This window comes from Myxocyprinus asiaticus, chromosome 29, assembly GCF_019703515.2.
Source record: "Myxocyprinus asiaticus isolate MX2 ecotype Aquarium Trade chromosome 29, UBuf_Myxa_2, whole genome shotgun sequence".
Taxonomy (NCBI): domain Eukaryota; kingdom Metazoa; phylum Chordata; class Actinopteri; order Cypriniformes; family Catostomidae; genus Myxocyprinus; species Myxocyprinus asiaticus.
The window spans coordinates 35,882,964-35,903,847 of NC_059372.1; positions in this window are offsets into that span (position 1 = coordinate 35,882,964).

A 20,884-nucleotide genomic window follows, 5' to 3' on the forward strand; every position below is an offset into this window, starting at 1 on the left:
CCAGCATCATCACCTTGGCCAATGAAGATTCGTGATTCATCACTGAATATCACTTTCATCCAATCATCCACACTCCATGATTGCTTCTCTTTAGCCCACTGGAGCTGTTTTTCGTTTGGCTTTTCTATATGTAAATACCATTTCATTCAGCCGATTTCTTACAGTTCTGTCACAAACATTGACTCCTGTTTCCACCCATTTGGTTTTCATTTGTTTTGTTGTGCAGTTTCTATTTTCAAGGCATATTGCTTTGAGTTTTCTATCCTGACGCTTTGACATCTTCCTTGGTCTACCTGTAGGTTTTCCTTTTATAACCTTGCCATTTTGTTTATACTTGCACCAAATTTTAGACACAGCTGACTGGGAACAACCAACTTCTTTTGCCACCAACTTCTGTGTTGGATTCCTTCTTTAAGGAGTTTTATAATTCTTTCCATTGTTTCAATGGACAACACTCTTGTTGGGGCCATGTTTCCATTCAATTAGCCAAGTCCAACAGCTCGATAAGGACTATTAGCGCTCTCTTTTAACTGCAGACTAATTTACATTTTTAGACTTGTGCCGGTATTTGTTTTAGAAATGCAAATTACAAGGTGATTCCATAAATTTTTCCTCTTCTTGATCTTGAAAACAATATGCCATTAATTAAAATAATGTAATTTAATTTGTTTGAGGGATGTTTCAAGAAGCCAGAATTTTCAGCTATTAAATGTGTGTCATATCTGTGATTTGTTTATTTGCTATGAAGTAAAAAAGCTGGGCGAACATCCTCTAAGTGTGGTGATTCCATAATTTCTGCCAGGGGTTGTAATCTGACATGAAACAATCGTTGCCTGGGGAAGTGAGGCATGTAGTATGAAGTATGTTTCACTCGCATGCGCGAGAGTAGAAAATGTCATAGTTACTTGTGTAACCTCCGTTCCCTGATGGAGGGAACAAGAGGTTGTGTCAATGTAATGACACTAGGGGTCACTCTAGGGAGCCCGAGACACCTCTGGTCTTTGATAAAAGGCCAATGAAAATTGGCGAGTGGTATTTGCATGCCACTCCCCCGGACATACGGGTATAAAAGGAGCTGGTATGCAACCACTCATTCAGGTTTTATGCTGAGGAGCCGATATAAGGTCCGGCCATTTCAGCGGGTAGTTCAGCGTTGTGGCAGGAGGGACCAGCGTCTCGTTCCCTCCATCAGGGAACGGAGGTTACACAAGTAACCATGACATTCCCTATCTGTCACTCACTCGACGTTGTATCGATGAAGTGACACTAGGGGTCCCAATATGAAACGCCACAACTGGCTGAACTGTTACGTGAACTGGCGGTGTTTGGTGGGCAGACTACTGTGTGCCTCATAGCCAGCACACCAGGTCGACACGTAATCTCCCCCAACATAATTATGAGTGTCGAACGGCCCTTTTTGGGGACAAGTCGACTACCCAAAAGATAGAGACAGGCTTAACCCAGTCGTGGCCTCTTTTCCCCTTCTTTTTTCCACTCCCTAAAAAAGAAGGGGGATTATCCGACTGGGCTGCCAGGTCTAGTCGGGGGGTGTCCCTCCCAAGGGGAAGACACTACGGAGACCACACCTCGCCCAAAGAGAGGGGGGGATATTTAAGTGGAAAAATACGTCACATGGTCTTTCCAACCATGTGGAGAGTCTTCAAGGTAGATCCTGCCCAGTGGGGGTGGAGTTACTACAAACATGGAGACTGGGGCAAAGGGGCTCTGCCCAAGGAAGACGCAGTTTGTCAACAGGGAAACGAATTAGCGGAAGATATACATCGCATGGGGTTAGCCTTAAAGGGAACTGCCACATGTGGAGCACCTACCCAAGAACAGGACTCTTAGTTCGCACGTGTACTGGGCCAGCAGCGAGTCTCTCCAAAAACTCGACTGCCACAGGGCTCGGAGGAAGTCAACCAGGGAACAAAGTTTGTGAACACTACTGGGAATTAATTGTGCACGTCTTCAGCTCCAAGGGAGGTGGAAGGTGCTATGTGCAAGTGATACACCCGGCTGGCTATCCCGGGCTTATCCGCTTGTGTTGTGTGCCACTACCTGGGACGAAACCAGTTCTACACAGAAGTTGTAGAACCTTGCACAGGTGTTGGGTGTTGCCCAGCCTGCTGCTCTGCAAATGTCTGTTAGAGAGGCACCCCTGGCCAGGGCCCAGGGAACCGCTACACCCCTGGTAGAATGGGCTCGTAGCCCTACCGGGGGCAGCATGTCCTGGGCGACATATGCCATAGTTATGGCATCAATGAGCCAGTGGCGATCCTCTGCTTGGAGACAGCACTTCCTTTCCATTGTGCACCAAAGCAGACAAAGAGCTGCTCAGAGATTCTAAAGCTCTGCGTGCTATCCATATAGATGCGTAAAGCGCGCACTGGACACAGCAACGACAGGGCTGGGTCTGCCTCCTCCTGAGGCAGTGCTTGCAGGTTCACCGCCTGGTCCCTAAAAGGGGTGGTGGGAACCTTGGGCACATAGCCCGGTCGGGGTCTCAGGATCACGTGAGAGTATCCCGGACCAAACTCCAGGCACATTTCGCTGACAGAGAACGCTTGCAGGTCACCTACCCTCTTGATGGAAGTGAGTGCAGTCAGGAGGGCAGTCTTCAAGGAGAGTGCCTTAAGCTCGGCTGACTGCAAAGGCTCAAAGGGGGCTCTCTGTAGACCCTGAAGAACTAAAGAGAGGTCCCATGAGGGAACGAGGTGTGGTCTGGAGGGATTAAGCCCTCTGGCACCTCTCAGGAACCTGATGATCAGGTCGTGCTTCCCTAAGGACTAACCGTCGACTGCGTCGTGGTGTGCTGCTATGGCAGCAACGTACACCTTCAAGGTGGAAGGGGACAACCTCCCTTCCAACCTCTCCTGCAGGAAGGAAAGCACTGATCCGTCTGCGCATCTTTGGGGGTCTCCCCGATGGGAAGAACTCCACTTAGCAAACAGACACCACTTAAAGGCATACAGGCGCCTCGTAGAGGGGACCCTAGCCTGAGTGATCGTGTCTACTGCCGCAGGTCTTCCACGTCCCGTCCAGGGGTCAGACATGGAGATTCCAGAGGTCTGGGCACGGGTGCCAGATGGTGCCCCGTCCCTGAGAAAGAAGGTCCTTCCTCAAGGGAATTCGCCGGGGGGGGGCTGTCGCAAGGAGCGTGAGGTCTGAGAACCACATCTGGGCAGGCCAGTAGGGTGCTACCAGGACGACATGCTCCTCGTCCTCCCTGACCTTGCACAGGGTCTGTGCAAGTAGGCTCACTGGGGGAAAACGCATATTTGCACATGCCAGGGGGCCAGCTGTGTGCCAGCGCATTTATGCCGAGGGGGTCTCGGTCAGGGCGTACCAGAGCGGGCAGTGGGGAGGACTCTTGGGAGGTGAACAGGTGCACCTGTGCCTGTCTAATCGACTACAAGTCAGCTGGACCACCTGAGGGTGGAGTCTCCACTCTCCCCTGAGGGTAACCTGTCGTGACAGCGCATCTGCTGTAGTGTTGGCTTGCAGCGACTTAAAGTGCTTCTAACTCCAGAGGAGGAGACGATGGGCGAGTTGTGACATACAACGAGAGCGCAGACATATGCTACCATTGTCGTGCTGTCTGAACTAACACGTGCTTGCCCTGGATCAACGGCCGAAACCTCCGCAGGGCGAGCAGAATTGCCAATAACTCGAGGCAGTTGCTGTGCCAATGCAGTCGTGGACCTGTCCAGAGGCCGGCGGCTGCGTGCCCATTGCAAACAGTGCCCCAGCCTGTTTTGAAGGCGCCTGTCGTGACCACGACGCACCTGGAGACCAGTTCTAAAGGAACACCTGCTCGTAGAAACGCGATGTCGGTCCAAGGGCTGAAAAGATGGTGACAGACCGGCGTGATGGCCACACGATGTGTCCTGTGGTGCCATGCCCATCTCGGGACTCGAGTCTGGAGCCAGTGCTGAAGCGGCCTCATATGCATCAACCCGAGCGGGGTGGCCACCGCCAAGGATGCCTTATGTCCCAGGAGCCTCAGAAAATGTTTCAGTGGAACCGCTGTTCTCTGTTTGAACGCCTTCAAACAGGCCAGCACCAACTGGGCGCGCTCGTTCGTAAGGCGCGCTGTCAAGGAGACCGAGTCCAACTCCAATCCGAGAAAAGAGATGCTCTGAACCGGGAGAAGCTTGCTCTTTTCCCAGTTGACCTGAAGCTCTAGTCGGCTGAGGTTTGAGAGCACAAGGTCCCTGTGTGCGCACAACATGTCTCGAGAGTGAGTTAGGATTAGCCAGTCGTCGAGATAGTTGAGAATGCGAATGCCCACCTCCCCTAACGGGCCAAGGGCAGCCTCTGCGATCTTCGTAAAGACGCGAAGAGACAGGGACAGGCCGAAAGGGAGGACTTTGTACTGATACGCCTGACCCTCGAACACGAACCGCAGGAAGGGTCTATGTCGAGGAAGGATCTATGTCGAGGAAGGATCGAGACGTGGAAGTACGCATCCTTCGGGTCTACCACCGCGAACCAATCTTGATGCCGGACGCTCGCCAGAATGCATTTTTGCGTCAGCATCTTGAACGGGAGTCTGTGTAAAGCCTAGTTCAGAACCCACCATCTTTTTTTGGTACGATGAGGTAGGGGCTGAAAAACCCCTTCTTCATCTCGGCTGGAGGGACAGGTTCTATCGCGCCCTTCCGTAGGAGGGTAGCGATCTCCGTGCAAGGTAGCAGCGTTTTCGCCTTCACCAAGGTGAAGTGAATCATGTAGCCAAGTCAGAAGGTCCGGACCAGCCCTCGCGACGGATTGGAAAGCGCAAGCCATGCGTCCAAGTTCCGCGCAAGGGGGACCAAAGGGACAACTTCATCGGACGTACCGGCAGGTGGGGCTTCGTGGCTCCTTGTGACCACCCCAGGAACAGCCTGGGATGGGGAGGAAGAGGCCTGTCCTCGTGACCCGTGGAGACTGTCACATCGGGGGCGGATTTGTGCCACAGCTGGGCACTCAGGGGTGGGAGACCGCCGCTGGAGCGCCAAACCTGCCAAATAGAGTGGTGGACGGTGGTCGTGATGACGGCCGTGCACACCAGATACGTGACCCAGGGACAAGGAAACCGCTCTTGCTGAGCTCTTGAGTACTGCAGCCACTTGGGCATGCAGCGCAATTAAATGCAAAAGGTAACAAAAAGATGGAGAGATCTGCATACCAGCTCCAGAGCAGCAGGTTTCGTTGTCCCTGGGTCGCCCATCTCAAGGGCGCTTTGAAGCCTTTGACGGGTTCTGGGAGGCTGCGAGACGGGTGGCGTCTGCTTCCTGCGGTTGGCTCCACGCCGGGGCCGGGCCGAAGGGGCGGGCTGCGGCAGAGCCGGTGCAGTCACCGTGGGAGACGCCCTTGGCAATGAGTAGATGGGGTGCAGGATCTTGAGCCGCGCCGGGGCAGGATATACCGGCTAGCATCTGTCTACTGCTCCATCATTGAGAACTGCTGGGCAAAGTCCTCGACGGTGTCGCCGAATAGGCCCACCTGGGAAATGGGGCAGCAAGGAACCATGTCTTGTCGGCCTCGCCCATCTCGACCAGGTTGAGCCAAAGGTGGCACTCCTGGACCACTAGTATGGCCATTGTCCACCCGAGAGACCGCGCCGTGACCTCTGTCGCTCGGAGAGCGAGGTCGGTCAACGAGCGCAGATCCCGCATCAATCCCGGGGCGGAACTACCCTCGTGCAGTTCCTTTAGCACCATGGCGGACTTGCAGGAGAGCCATGGCATGCAGGGTGGAGGCGGCTTGTCCAGCGGCACCGTAGGCCTTGGCCGTCAGAGATGACGTAAACCTACCGGCCTTGGACGGGTGCTTTGGGCACCCGCGCCAGGTGGCGGCACTCTGCAGGCATAGGTGCACCGCGAGCGCCTTTATCCACTGGGGGATTGCCGAATAGCCCTTGGCCGCCCCACCATTGAGGGTAGTGAGGGCGGGGAAGCTGAAAAGATCGGGACCGGGCAGTAAAAAGTGCCTCCCGCGACATTGTCAGCACTTCATACACTTCCGGGAAGAAAGGAACGGGGGCGGAGCGTGGCTTTGAGCGGAGCCACGAGCCCAGGAACAAATCACCGAGCTGCAAGGGTTCAGGGAGAGCAGAGGGTTCCACTCTAGCCAATGCTCGCGGCTTCCCGGGAAAGCATGTCATCATCTCTGCATCAGCCTGTGACTGGGCGATCGACCCCGAAGGGAGAAGCCCAGCTGAGGCTTCCGCGTCCGACTGGACGAGCCCGCTCTCTGATACTGTGCTCGAGAGCTCATCATTTCGAATAAGAGGTCGAACTCACCGTGAGACGAGCCGGCAGACTCATCCGGAAGCCCAATCGGGGCAGACGAGCATGCTGGGGAATGGGAGGTCCGCGGGGGGATACCCGGCAGAGGCGGTCCCATTGGGATCCCCAAATCGCCCCCAGTGCTAGCCGCACTTGCCTCACCGAGGCGGGGAGCCTCTGGCGTGGCTTGATTTCTTACGAAGGTGAGCCGCGACCGCAATGTTGCCAAGGACATGTCCTCGCAATGAGAACATGACCATCCACGAACGCTGTCTCCGCGTGAGCAGTGCCCAGACACGAAAGACCGTGATCGTGGGTGTCAGAAGGCGAGAGATAATGAGCGCAACCAGGAATAACACACAATCGGAAAAACATCTTTAGAAAGACGCATATTTAAAAAGACATTCCGTGTGTGCCACTCTTTTAGAGAAATACAGGTGCATCTCAATAAATTAGAATGTCGTGGAAAAGTTCATTTATTTCAGTAATTCAACTCAAATTGTGAAACTCGTGTATTAAATAAATTCAATGCACACAGACTGAAATAGTTTAAGTCTTTGGTTCTTTTAATTATGATGATTTTGGCTCACATTTAACAAAAACCCACCCATTCACTATCTCAAAAAATTAGAATACATCATAAGACCAATAAAAAAAACATTTTTAGTGAATTGTTGGCCTTCTGGAAAGTATGTTCATTTACTGTATATGTACTTAATATTTGTTAGGGGCTCCTTTTTGCTTTAATTACTGCCTCAATTCGGCGTGGCATGGAGGTGATCAGTTTGTGGCACTGCTGAGGTGGTATGGAAGCCCAGGTTTCTTTGACAGTGGCCTTCAGCTCATCTGCATTTTTTGGTCTCTTGTTTCTCATTTTCCTCTTGACAATACCCCATAGATTCTCTATGGGGTTCAGGTCTGGTGAGTTTGCTGGCCTGTCAAGCACACCAACACCATGGTCATTTAAACAACTTTTGGTGCTTTTGGCAGTGTGGGCAGGTGCCAAATCCTGCTGGAAAATGAAATCAGCATCTTTAAAATGCTGGTCAGCAGAAGGAAGCATGAAGTGCTCCAAAATTTCTTGGTAAACGGGTGCAGTGACTTTGGTTTTCAAAAAACACAATGGACCAACACCAGCAGATGACATTGCACCCCAAATCATCACAGACTGTGGAAACTTAACACTGGACTTCAAGCAACTTGGGCTATGAGCTTCTCCACCCTTCCTCCAGACTCTAGGACCTTGGTTTCCAAATGAAATACAAAACTTGCTCTCATCTGAAAAGAGGACTTTGGAACACTGGGCAACAGTCGAGTTCTTCTTCTCCTTAGCCCAGGTAAGACGCCTCTGATGTTGTCTGTGGTTCAGGAGTGGCTTAACAAGAGGAATACGACAACTGTAGCCAAATTCCTTGACATGTCTGTGTGTGGTGGCTCTTGATGCCTTGACCCCAGCCTCAGTCCATTCCTTGTGAAGTTCACCCAAATTCTTGAATCGATTTTGCTTGACTATCATAAGGCTGCGGTTCTCTCGGTTGGTTGTGCATCTTTTTCTTCCACACTTTTCCCTTCCACTCAACTTTCTGTTAACATGCTTGGATACAGCACTCTGTGAACAGCCAGCTTCTTTGGCAATGAATGTTTGTGGCTTACCCTCCTTGTGAAGGGTGTCAATGATTGTCTTCTGGACAACTGTCAGATCAGCAGTCTTCCCCATGATTGTGTAGCCTAGTGAACCAAACTGAGAGACCATTTTGAAGGCTCAGGAAACCTTTGCAGGTGTTTTGAGTTGATTAGCTGATTGGCATGTCACCATATTCTAATTTATTGAGATAGTGAATTGGTGGGTTTTTGTTAAATGTGAGCCAAAATCATCACAATTAAAAGAACCAAAGACTTAAACTACTTCAGTCTGTGTGCATTGAATTTATTTAATACACGAGTTTCACAATTTGAGTTGAATTACTGAAATAAATGAACTTTTCCATGACATTCTAATTTATTGAGATGCACCTGTATACTCTTTTAGAGAAATATACTCTTTTATTTCTGCCGAAACGCCCAGGGGCATTCTCTGCAGTGCACCAGTGCAGAGGGGGGAGAAGCCGCTGAAATGCGCCGTCAGATCCAGCAGAGGTGAATGAACAGTCATGGGAATTCAGCTCAGTGAGCGTGACCGTTCGGCTCTGAAGAGAAAATCTTAATGAGTGGTTGCATACCAGCTCTTTTTATACCCGTATGTCCGGGGGAGTGGCATGCAAATACCACTCGCCAATTTTCATTGGCCTTTTATCAAAGACCAGAGGTGTCTTGGGCTCCCAGGTGTGACCCCTAGTGTCACTACATCGACACAACATCGAGTGAGTGACAGATAGGGAACACGAAGTATGCGAACAATGAGAGACAGCTGGCCGTCTTTTAAAACGGAGGCCGATTGTGATTGGATGAGATGCCTGATAAATGAATCCCAATATCTCCCTGCTAGAACTACGCTCACACTTACATAGATTCCGAATTTTATAATTGGCAGTGATTGGATGATGCTGGACATTACTTTGAATAAGAATTATTTATTCAGCTTTAGAGAAAATCAGCTGTAATGTCTGTAACGTCTCAAATACATGAATAACCAACACTCCTGGAAACATAAACAATTTGATGAAAAAAATCTGACTATCTATAGCTTAGTTTTAATTAAAATTTTACAACATAGTCTCGCTGTCCATAAATGTGGACATACATTTTTAGGAAAACTATTTTCTCTAAAAATGTTTCTTTTTTTTTTTTTTTTTTCATGTGTATTAGGTGCTACTAGTTACAAATCAAAAAATGAAACAGAAAATGCACACAGCATTTTACACAACAGTTGTGTAAAAAAGTTGTTTTACCCACATACAAACTTCCTGATATTTTTGACTCAAATTTTTTTAATATTTTATAATATATATATATATATATATATTTTTTTTTTTTTTTTTTTTTTAATTTTTATTTATTTTTTTTTACCTTGAAAGATGGGTTTGAAAACTTTTTGGAAATTAATGATTAATGATCTCCTGTATTCAAGGTGCAAAGAAAGTATTAAAATACTTTTTTACTTTATGGTTACACCACATGACAATTTTTAATTTAGAATTTTGTAGAAATGCAATAAAGGTTTTTCAAAAATGTATGAATTACATTTCTGTATTACATTTCTGAGAACGTGAGACAAGTGTTTTAAACTAGATTTTTAAACTTGATTTTTAAAAGATTTCTCATTTTAACACCTTGGACAACCTTATTTGTTAATAACATAAAAAGGTGATAAGGCAAGGATGAGCAGACCCAGAATATGTGCTAGTGTTTGGTTAGAGACAGGCTTGTGATCAGCTCCCATCTGTCTGCACACACACATACACACGCACGCACACATGCATACATGTATGCACTAATCAATGAATACAGCAAATAGGCACAGTATTCTGTGGGACTAATGCATCTCCCTTAAGAGAATCCCACATTATCTTTTGAACACCCAAAACAATAAGTGCTCTCTTCTACTTTTAACACCAGCTTTGAGTTTGAATTACCGACCATTGGTCAAGTCAAGTCATTTTTATTTGTATAGCACTTTTCACAACACATATCGTTTCAAAGCAGCTTTACAGAAAATCATTGTGTAGTTTGATTAAATATGATTGTAAATTGTGTATAAAAATAAATAATTAAATAATAACTGTATTTAGAACCCCAGTGAGCAAGCCGAAGGCGACTGTGGCAAGGAACACAAAACTCCATAAGATGTTGGTTAATGGAGAAAAATAACCTTGGAAGAAACCAGGTTCACTGTGGGGGCCAGTTTCCCTCTGGCTGAACAGCATGAATATAATGCCAATTTTAGTTATTTATGTGTAGTACAAGTCATGGTTTAAAATTAGTAAACTAAGTAAGTGTTAAGGGCCAGTGTTTAAACAAAGATTTTGGATGAACTGTAAGATTAATGACTAATGTCTTTGAAGCCAATCCTGGATTAACTGCAGACGTTCACATAGATGCATTGTCCTTTGTTAGTTTGCCGATGAAGGCTTTTAGGCATTAGGCCCTGTCTGAATGTACCAACACACCCCTCTGGCTATTTTACATAATCCCTTTATGAATAAACATTTCACTGTGGCCCCCTGGCCACTGAGAACACTCCTTGTTCAGGAGGTGATAAATATTCATTTGGTTTCACAGCGTTTGCTCGTTTTTTATGTTCACTTTGCCCTTCTGAACAAGACAAAACTTCAGCCAATAAGGATTTTAACACAGATTTTGCAAGTATTTTGGGATTATTTTACAGCAAAAGATCAATATAAAATCAACATGCATTTATTAGGAGTTTTCAAAGAGAAGATAAGGAAGTTTAAAAATCTGTTAATATTTTATGTTGTGTAAATTTACTCTTATTTTATTCATTTTTTTTAATTTTATTTTTTTTCAGAAACCTGAAAGGAAGTAATTAATTAGAAAAAAACCTTCTTCATTGCATTTATAACACATATGCAAAGTGGCCCCATATAGTAGTTGAACACTTACAAATTTATGAATTTCATTACATAGATAATTAAATATAAAATCAAGTTGCACTTGTAAACAAATTATGCTTGACCATTTGTTTTAAAAAATAACCTTATCTTTCTTAGCCATTTGTACTTTTAAGTAATTTTTGTTGGATGTTTGAAGTCAGTGCCTCCTTAGGATCTTATATCAGTATCAGTATTTCTCAAAACATATTTTTGTAAAATGTTTTGCCTGAAAATGTGCTTGTGCTATCTTCTTTATTATTATTATTATTATTATTATTATTATTATTATTTGTATAAATGCCAATTGGTTTGATATTTTGTCATACAACCCCAATTCTGAAAAAGTTGGGACAGTATGAAAAATGCAAATAAAAACAAAAATGAGTAATTTGTATATTATATTCACCCTTTTCTATATTGAAAAAACTACACATTATATTATGTTTTAACCTGTGAATTTCATTTGTTTTTTTTTTGTTTTTTTTTGTTTTGTTTTTTTTTTTTTTTTTTTTTTTTTTTTGTACAGTAATTTCAAATCAGATGATTGCTCCAAAAAAGTTGGGACAGTCGAGTGTTTACCACTGTGAAACATCACCATTTGTTCTAATAACACTTATTAAGCATTTGGGCACTGAACAGTTTGTTAAGTTTAGAAGTGGAATTTTCCCCCATTCATCCATTATGTAGGTCTTTAGCTGCACAATTGTACAGGGTCTTCGTTGCCGTATGGTATGCTTCATAATGCACCACACATTCTCAATTAGAGACAGGTCAGAACTGCTGGCAGGCCAATCTAGCACCCACACTCTCTGCTCACACAGCCATGCACTTGTAATCAGGTCAGTACGTGGTTTGAAGATGTCCTGCTGGAAAATGCAGGGACGTCCCTGGAAAAGATGGTGCAGGGATGGCAGTATATGTTGCTCCAAAATTTGTACATGATGTGCGAGTTACCCATGCCATGGGCACTGACACACCCCTGGCCCATACAGACACTGGCTTTTGGACCTGACGCTAATAACAGCTTGGATGGTAATTTTCCTCTTTGGCCCGGATAACAGGACGGCTGTGTTTTTCAAAAGCTTTTTGAAATGTGGACTCTTCAGACAAAAAACATGGTTCCACTGGTCTACTTTCCATATAAGATGAGAATGAGCCCAGAAAAGTCGGCAGTGCTTCTGGACAGTGTTGATGTAGGGCTTCTGCTTTGCATAGTAAAGTTTTAACTTGCATCTGTGGATGCAGTGGCAAGTGGTGTTGACTAACAAAGTGTGACAAGGAGGAGGGCGGGGCTGGGCTGTGACTACGCCCGGCCCCCAATCGGGCTATTCAGCCGAGGAGAGGGATAAGTGCAACGAGATGCAGCAGGTCCCTCTCCTTGGCTGATTAGCCCGATTGGGGGCCGGGCGTGCGTAGTCACGGCCCGGCCCCACCCTCCTCCTTGTCACACAAAGGTTTACTAAAGTAAACCCAAGCCCATGTACATGTTCATGATATCCATTACAGATAAATTATATTTTTTAAGACAGTGACGTCTGAGGGATCATAGATCACGTGCATTCAGAAGTGGTTTTCGTCTTGCCCTTTACGCACCAAGATTTGACCAGATTCCTTGAATCTTTTAACTATATTGTGCACTGTAGAGGGTGAAATGCCCAAAATCCTTCCAGTTTGTCTTTAGGGAACATTGTTCTCAAAGTGCTGGATTATTTGCGTAAACATCTCTTGGCAAATTGACATGTCTTGAACAATCCTTTCTCTTGAAAGACTAGGCTGTTTTTGGAGGCTCCTTATACAGTATACAGTACTATGACATGATTGCCTCACCTGTTTAACATCTCCTGTTTCACATTACCTTGTTATTTTAACTCGTCAAATTGTTATTAGTCTTAAATTGCCCCTGTCTCAACTTTGTTGGGGCGTGTTGCAATCAACTGATTTGAAATTACTTTACATTTTCAAAAAAACAATGAAATTCATGAGGTAAAACATCATATAATGTGTAGGTGTAGTGCTTTCAATCTAGCAAAGGGTGAATATAATTTACAAATCACTCTTTTTTTATTAGCATTTTTCATATTGTCCCAACTTTTTTGGAATTGGGGTTGTATAATACAATGAAATTTTGTATACTTGTAGATGCAACTGGGGCGACTGTACAGGCTTCCAAAATGCACATAAAGGCAGCATAACCATATATGACTCCAGTGGTTAAATCCATCTTTTCAGAAACAAAATGATAGGTGTGGGTGAGAAACAGATCAATATTTAAGTCCTTTTTTACTATAAACCTTCACTTTCACATTCTTCTTCTTTGTTTTTGCCGATTCGCATTCTTCGCACATATTGCCACCTATTGGGCAGGGAGGAGAATTTATGGTAAAAACTTACTTAAATATTGATCTGTTTCTCACCCACACTTATCACATTACTTCTGAAGACATGGATTTAACCACTGGAGTCATATGGATTACTTTTTTTCCTTTTTTTCACTTGTATTGTGAGGACCTACAGAGTTGAGATATTCTTCTAAAAATCTTCATTTGTGTTCAGCAGAAGAAATAAAGTCATACATATCTGGGATGGCATGTGGGTGAGTAAATGATGAGGGAATTTTCATTTTCTGATGAACTATTCCTTCAAGCCACAGGCATTAACACTATATTTATATGAATGGAAAGCATATTTAATAGGAACACTCCAAACATACAAACTTACATAAACAAGACATCAACACACTTTAAGACATCTGGAAAGATAAACTACACAGAGACCCTCTCCTACTATTACACACACAGTATCAAGGGGGCAATCAGCAGGGCAGTTGTACATCCACGCCCCTCACTGCAAGAGCAGCTGTCTCACATGTCTTACCTCAGACAGCCCAGGAGGAGAACCGCAGTGCTCAGACAGGTGTGACAGTAATTATCAGCTCTGTGGTGTGTGTTTGTGTGTGTGGATATAACATAATTGCCTGGGTATCCACCCCTTTCACTGTTACTCTAATTATACCCACTTCAGTCCCTACCCCATCTTTGCTCTGCTCTGATTCTGACAGCTAAATACCCAGGCTCCCCTCATCTCACATTACTGTCTCTATGGCTTTCACATCTGAGCAGGCACACATTTACTTTATCCGTCTATTTCTCAATGTGATCAATCAGTGTAACACCTTCACACTTCTATGTTCAGACAGCTTTAACTATCTTAACATGCTACCTGATGATCATGCTTGGCTGGTCTGAATATTCTAGGTTAAAGGAATGTTTCACCCAAAAATAAAAAATTCTGAGAAATTGTGTTGTTCACGCAGGAACTTACTTCCATGAGGTTTAAGCATGAGCCATTGTGAATGAGCTATTGCATGCACTCATGAAAGCAGTTATGATGGAAGTCAAGATTTTCACTGTAAAATGATTTACATTTTGGGTTGTTTCTCACTAAAATCTACCCTATGCCTTCAGAAGATTTGGAATAATGCCTTGGTATTGATATCAATGAGACATTCTTCAGAACTCCCCATTTTGTGTTCCACAGAAAATTCTTAAAAACCTCTTGATCTAAAGGCTTATGCATAAATGCTTAAATTAGTTTTGTAGGCAAATATACAGTAAACTGTGCCTGTACAAAATTTCTTTACAAAAATACAATTTAATAAAAATAAAAAAACATTGAAATGGGAGAGTTGGACTAGATTGTGCTGGAATAAGTTTTAAAAGCATGCCAGGTGATGCCTCATGAATTTGGCTTAGAGAATGCCCAGAGTGTGGAGAGCTGTAACCTAGCAAAGGGGGGGACCCCTTTTTCAAAAATATAAAGTCAGCTGTATATTTGTATGTATAAAGGCCAACTGATACTGTGTGAGAAAAATAGTACTTGTGATACAATAAAGACAACATGTTGTTCACAAAAAATAAATAACTGGCTTTGTATTATCATTGTACTAAAGCCAGAATAACCAAATAAATTAGTCAAATAGTAATATTTATTATATATTTATTTAAATGTAGTTGTCTGTGTATTTTTTTCTACCCATTATTAATGTTACATGAAAAAAAATAAATAAATAAATAAATAAAAACATTTAAAACAAGTGTAATATTTTCTAATCAATACAAATATATCTGTGTAGTGCTTTTCACAATATATAAATAAATAAATTGTCCTAAAGCAGCTTTTTCCCCCCTAAAAGCAACAGTGGTGAGAAAAAACTATGGCTGTCAATACAATAAAATAATGAATCTCACGATTTCGCGATTAATCTCATGATTTTCTACAAATCTTTAGAAAGCCAAATTCACACATTATAATGTCAAATTCAGTAAATGTTAACTTTTTAACATTTACACTAACATTTTTCAACTTTCTTTAACTTTCAACTTAACATTTTTACACAGATTGTCTCAGAAACTTTCCAGACTTTTGACTTTGGAATTTCTAATGCCATACTCTGCCAGTTCAACAGACTAATATCAGTACTGGTACAATTCATAAAAATTTCAGTAGGGTAGATATCATTTCAGTATAGTTCAAGTCAAGTATTACATTTAGTGTCCATCCATTTGAACAGTGTTGGGTGAGTGAAAATGTAATCCACTGCTAATTACTCTTATAAAATTGTAAACAGATTACTTTACCAATAACTTAATCGGAAAGCAATCACATTTCTTTTTACTTCACTTGTTACTCTCTAAAACATTTGACACAGAATTTGTTTTTCAAATAATGCCTATATTTCCTCCTTGTTCATTGTTGTTGCACGCAACAATGTTCAAGTCATGCATTCAACAGCATCACACCTTTCTTCCTAACAATGACTCATTGGGGGCGTATGCCCTTCAGCTGTCACTGGAACGCAAACAGATGTACAGATCAACATAATTCATGTTTTAAGTTCTACATAAATAACACTATTTTAGAAAAGTGTAACCTACTGTAAGTAATGTACTTAAGTAATTCACTTAATTTAAAGTCAGTAATTGTAATCTGAGAACAAGAATTTAAGATGTAATACGTTTAAATACTTTTTGACTAAAAAAGTATTTTGTAACAAAGTTCTTAGGATGGGGTGCAAGTAGGAAGCAGGAGATAGTGAAATTAAATTCAAACAGGTAACTTATTTTAACACAAGATTTGCTTTTCAGCACACAAGATTTTGCTTTTCAGCACTGCATTCTTAATGAGTCTCTCTGAGCATGTGTCTCTCTCCTCACTTGTGTCCGGCTCACTCTTAAAAGCCGTCACCGCTCTCACTGCAATGACAAACAGCTGTTAGAGACAGTCATTGCCAGGTGATGATCCTTACCGTTCTCATCTCCTGATCTTGCTCTCCATTCACAAGCTCAACCACACCACATCCCACCATCATATGCCCCATCGCCCAACTCACCTGGCCTGCCCAGTACTTGGGTCTTGGGCAGGTCTTATCAATTTGGGGGTGCACTTGCCAGTGACCCAAGTGGAACCCCAGATACAGTACCTCCACCAGTCCAATTGCGCACTTCTTGGGCTTTGCCGTGAGTCCCACCCATCGCAGTGACCTCAGAACCTCCCCCAGATGCTGCATATGCCACTGCCAATCATTACTATATATAATGATGTTATCCAGATAGGCAGCGCCGTACGTAGAGTGCGGTCTGAGGACTCGGCCCATAAGGCGCTGAAACGTAGCCAGGGCCCTAAATAAACAGAACGGAAGGGTCACGAATTGGTGTAAGCCAAACGGTGTGGAGAAGGCCGTTTTCTCACGAGAAATTGGTGTTAAGGGGATCTGCCAATAACCCTTAGTTAAATCCAGTGTCAAATAAAAGTGAGCCACGTCCTACTGATCGAGCAGTTCGTCAATGCGAGGCATTGGATATGCATCAAATTTAGAAACCGCATTGACCTTTCTATAATCCACACAGAACTGGACCGAGCTGTCACTCTTCAGAACCAGCACCACCGGGCTGGCCCAGTCACTGTGGGATATTTAAATTCCCCCCATATCAAGCATGGCCTTTAATTCTTCTCGAACCACTTTATTTTGTGCTCGGGTTATCAGTAGGGACAACTGCGTACCACTACTCCTGGGATTATGTCGATATAGTGTTTTATGAGGTTCGTATGACCGGGAAGGGGCGAGAACACGCCAGAGAATTCTCTTTGCAACCGGGCCACGTCTGTGATTTGCGACGGTAAGAGATGGTCTCCCCAAGTGGCCAGGGTGCTGTGATTGGCTTTTAGGTTTACCTCTGGCCCGAGCTCCTCCCTCTTCAGTACCACCATTACCAAAACCAAAGGGACCACCTCCCTCCATGGTTTTAAAAAGTTGAGGTGGTAAATTTGCCATGCTCCGCCCCTATCCATTCGTTTAACCTCATATTCGACTTCCCAGACTCGCCGTGTCACCTCAAAGGGCCTTTATCTCCCTGTGTAAATTCCCGTAGCTGAGCTCCCCTGTTATACAGCTGGGTCTGACGTTCTTGAGCCTGGAGCAAATTCTTCTGTGATAGTTGCCCCAATGTGTGGAGTTTTGCTCTCATGTCAAGAACGTATTGAATTTCATTTTTGCTGTTTGAAGGTCCCTCCTCCCAATTTTCAATCACGACATCTAAGACACCGCGAGGCTTGCACCCATACAATATTTCAAACTGCAGGCTCGAACTTACGAATCATGTTTTTCAGGGTTTTATTAAACTGTTCGACCAAGCCATCTGTTTGCGGGTGGTACATGCTAGTCCGAATTGATTTAATACCCAAAAATTCATATAGCTCGTATAGTGTACATGACATAAAAGTAGTGCCTTGATCAGTGAGGATTTCTTTCAGAATTCCTACTCGGGAGATAATTCTGAAGAGTGCCTCCACAACACTATGTGCTGAGATGTTGCGCAAAAGCACTGCTTCCGGATATCGCGTTGCGTAGTCCACCAGAAACAACACAAAGCGATGCCTGTGTGCCGCTACTCTAATGGCCCAATGAGGTCCATACCAATTTTTTTTGAAGGGGACCTCGATCAAAGGAAGTGGAAAACAAAGGCGCTCTTGGGGTGGCCGGCAGATTTACCAGCTGATATTCATGGCATGCCTCACACCATCTGAGAACATCCCCATGAATGCCCAGCCAATAGAAACGGGTCAATAGACAGTTCAGTGTCTTTTCCTGCCCTAAGTGACCTGCCATCGGATTATAATGAGCTGTCTGGAATAACATTTCCCGACGGTTCTTCAGTATCAATAACTGGGTTGTATCTTCCTTTGTATCTTCCTTTTGTCTGAGCATCCTGCGTCCCTCAATACAACCAGTATAATAGAAAAGTACAGATATGCGAGTGCAATGTCTGGCTGAAGACATTGACCATCAATCACTCTCACTTGGTCGAAGGCGTGCCTAAGAGTCTCGTCTCACGTCTGCACCAGAGGGAAATCCCCAGCGGGGAATTCTCTAAGGACTGGGGAAGCCAAGACTTCCTGATGCGGAGCTAATGTAGATGGCCCTGGCTCTGCCTCCCCAGCCAGCGCATCACAAATCCCATACCAAGATGTTCTGTTACAGGACCCATCCGCACATATTTCCCTTAATAAAGTGTAAAACGCTGATTAGCGGATGGGTGAGGCAGGAACTAACTACCGCCTCGACACTATGCTTTGGTCCCCGGAATTGAATTATTTCAGTCATTACAGGATAATCGTGGATATCCCCATGTACACACCTTCACCTTGTAACTAGCACCCAAAGACTCATCTTGAACCAGGCATTGATGGATGGAGGTTTGGCTGCATCTCAAATCCACCAAGGCCTGGTATATACCTCCTTTAATACTCACGGTTATGTGGTACAACCTAGCTTGATTGGGGGCAGCCTGCGGTGCGTGGGGCCCCGAACCAATGTCCCCACCTCCTTCACCGGGCATTGGTCCCGGAAATGACAGGGCTCCCCGCAGCTCCAACAGACCGGCCCAGGCTCCATGCCCATGCCCGTGGCAGCGGGTCCACCAACCTGGGAGTGAGAGCAGAGAGGGGCAGGGGAAACTGGCAGGTAGTGCAGTCCCCAGAGCCGGGGAACCAGTTTGGGAGGGGTTAGGACTACGAATAGGATGACAGGAAGGGGAGGAGAGAGAGTGAGGAGAGACAGGAGAGGGAGCAGGAAAAAAAGGATCTATGGGCTCGCCGGCTCCAGAACACGCTGCCATATGGTCCTCTGCCAGCTGGATGGCCGTTTGGAGAGACGCTGGGTGGTAGCACTGGACCCACTCCGCTGTCCCTCTTGGAAGCCGAGCAATAAACTGCTCCAGTACCACCAGGTTGATCACAGCCCGATGTCGCATTGCTCAGCCAGCAACCACCACTGGCAGGGGTTCCGGATCTGTTGGGTGAAGGCACACCCAGGGTCAATGGGCAGAAGCGTTGGTGCTGTTGTTCTGGTGTCTGGCCGACACGTTGCAAAATAGCTTCCTTCAGATCGGCATACACCAGGAGGTTCTCTGCTGGCAACAGCTACGCTGAGAGTTGGGCCTCCACGGACAACAGTGGTAACAAGCGACCACCCACTGGCTGCTTGGCCAACTGCATGCCCCCACCGTCCACTCAAAAAGCTCCAAGAAAGCCTCAGGATCATCCTGGGGCCTCATCTTTACCAGGGGAACATGGGGCAGATCGGTCGCAGGGTTCGGGGTCGCAGCAGCAGCCACTTCCTGGGGTAGCAAGCTCAGGAGCACCTGCCAATCCTCTGCTTGGGCCTGGAGGTGTGCTGTGAATCGCTGCTTATGCTCTGTGCACAGCTCGAAGTGGGCTTGATGCTGTGACTGGTGAATGCTGGCTAGGGTCTTGAGCATTTCCTCCAGAGGTGAGGCCTCCATGGCAGCATTCTTCATCCTTCAATTTCCCAGGTTTCTGCACCAGTGTAACAAAGCTCTTAGGATCGGCGCTCAGCCATGCCCCCACCACCGCATATTTATATAAAGCAACTAATTACTTTGTAATCAGATTACACCCAGCACTGCATGTGAATCATCATAGATGTATGCATCATACTTACATAATCTTCATTCACCCCTGAAAATTCCAGACAGAAAAGCCTGTTTGAGAAGGGCACTGAGCAATTTTGTTTTGCAATATTGAAAACATTTCTTTCTATCTCCTGGGTCAAATAACTATAATGTCCTTAAATTACCTTTGGTCTAAACAAACTGTAAAAAACTAGTGGCACTTGTATTCTAAATGTCATGGTGATGGCGCAGATCAAGAGTTTCACTCAAGTGACTCATTATGTTATACAGATGCAGCTGCACTGAGTGAACTATTCATACAGAGCTTTTTCCTCACTTTTATGTCAAGAATGACATTACAAATGTGACATGAGTGAGAGAGAAGGGGGGGAAGTAAAAGCAAGGAATTACATCTTTATTAGCATTAAAATACATTTAAAAAAATCCTTAGTTGGGGTATTTTATAGGAAATACAGTATGTAGATTGTGCCATTGTACAAATGCAGGATCATTTTCATCCATCAGATGCAGTCATTTCTCCAGCATGTAATGTCCTGATTAATGTCAGGGAATTAGATCACAAAGGTCCAACCAACGGCTAACATTGTACAGCACGATTTCCTTGTGACACTTGGGAAAAACTTTAAGAGAGCTGACACAATGCCTTTCCATTCCTTGAATATATGAATTTTATTATTGTGACATATGACATATTCGGTTCTTCTGCTCATCACAAAACAGCAGATGTTTTGAGTATTAGTCTCACAATAGAGGCTCATTACTAACAATGCAGTTCTTTGATGACTGCCATTACAACACAATGGAAGGTAATTTTGCCCAAATAAGGTAATCTAGACAGAATATAATGAAATTAAGGCACCAGAACCACTTCATATCTTTTGCTTTCTTTGATTTGATGACCTGAAATAAGATTAAACTCAATGACCACTACACATGTAATAGAGAACTATAAACACACAAAAGTAATGTTGATGATCACATTTAGAATACTCAGGGGACTCAATTGTAGCACCTTCAAACCCATTCTCACCATCCTTTTTAAAAAAAAAAAAAAAAATTTGTAACATGACAA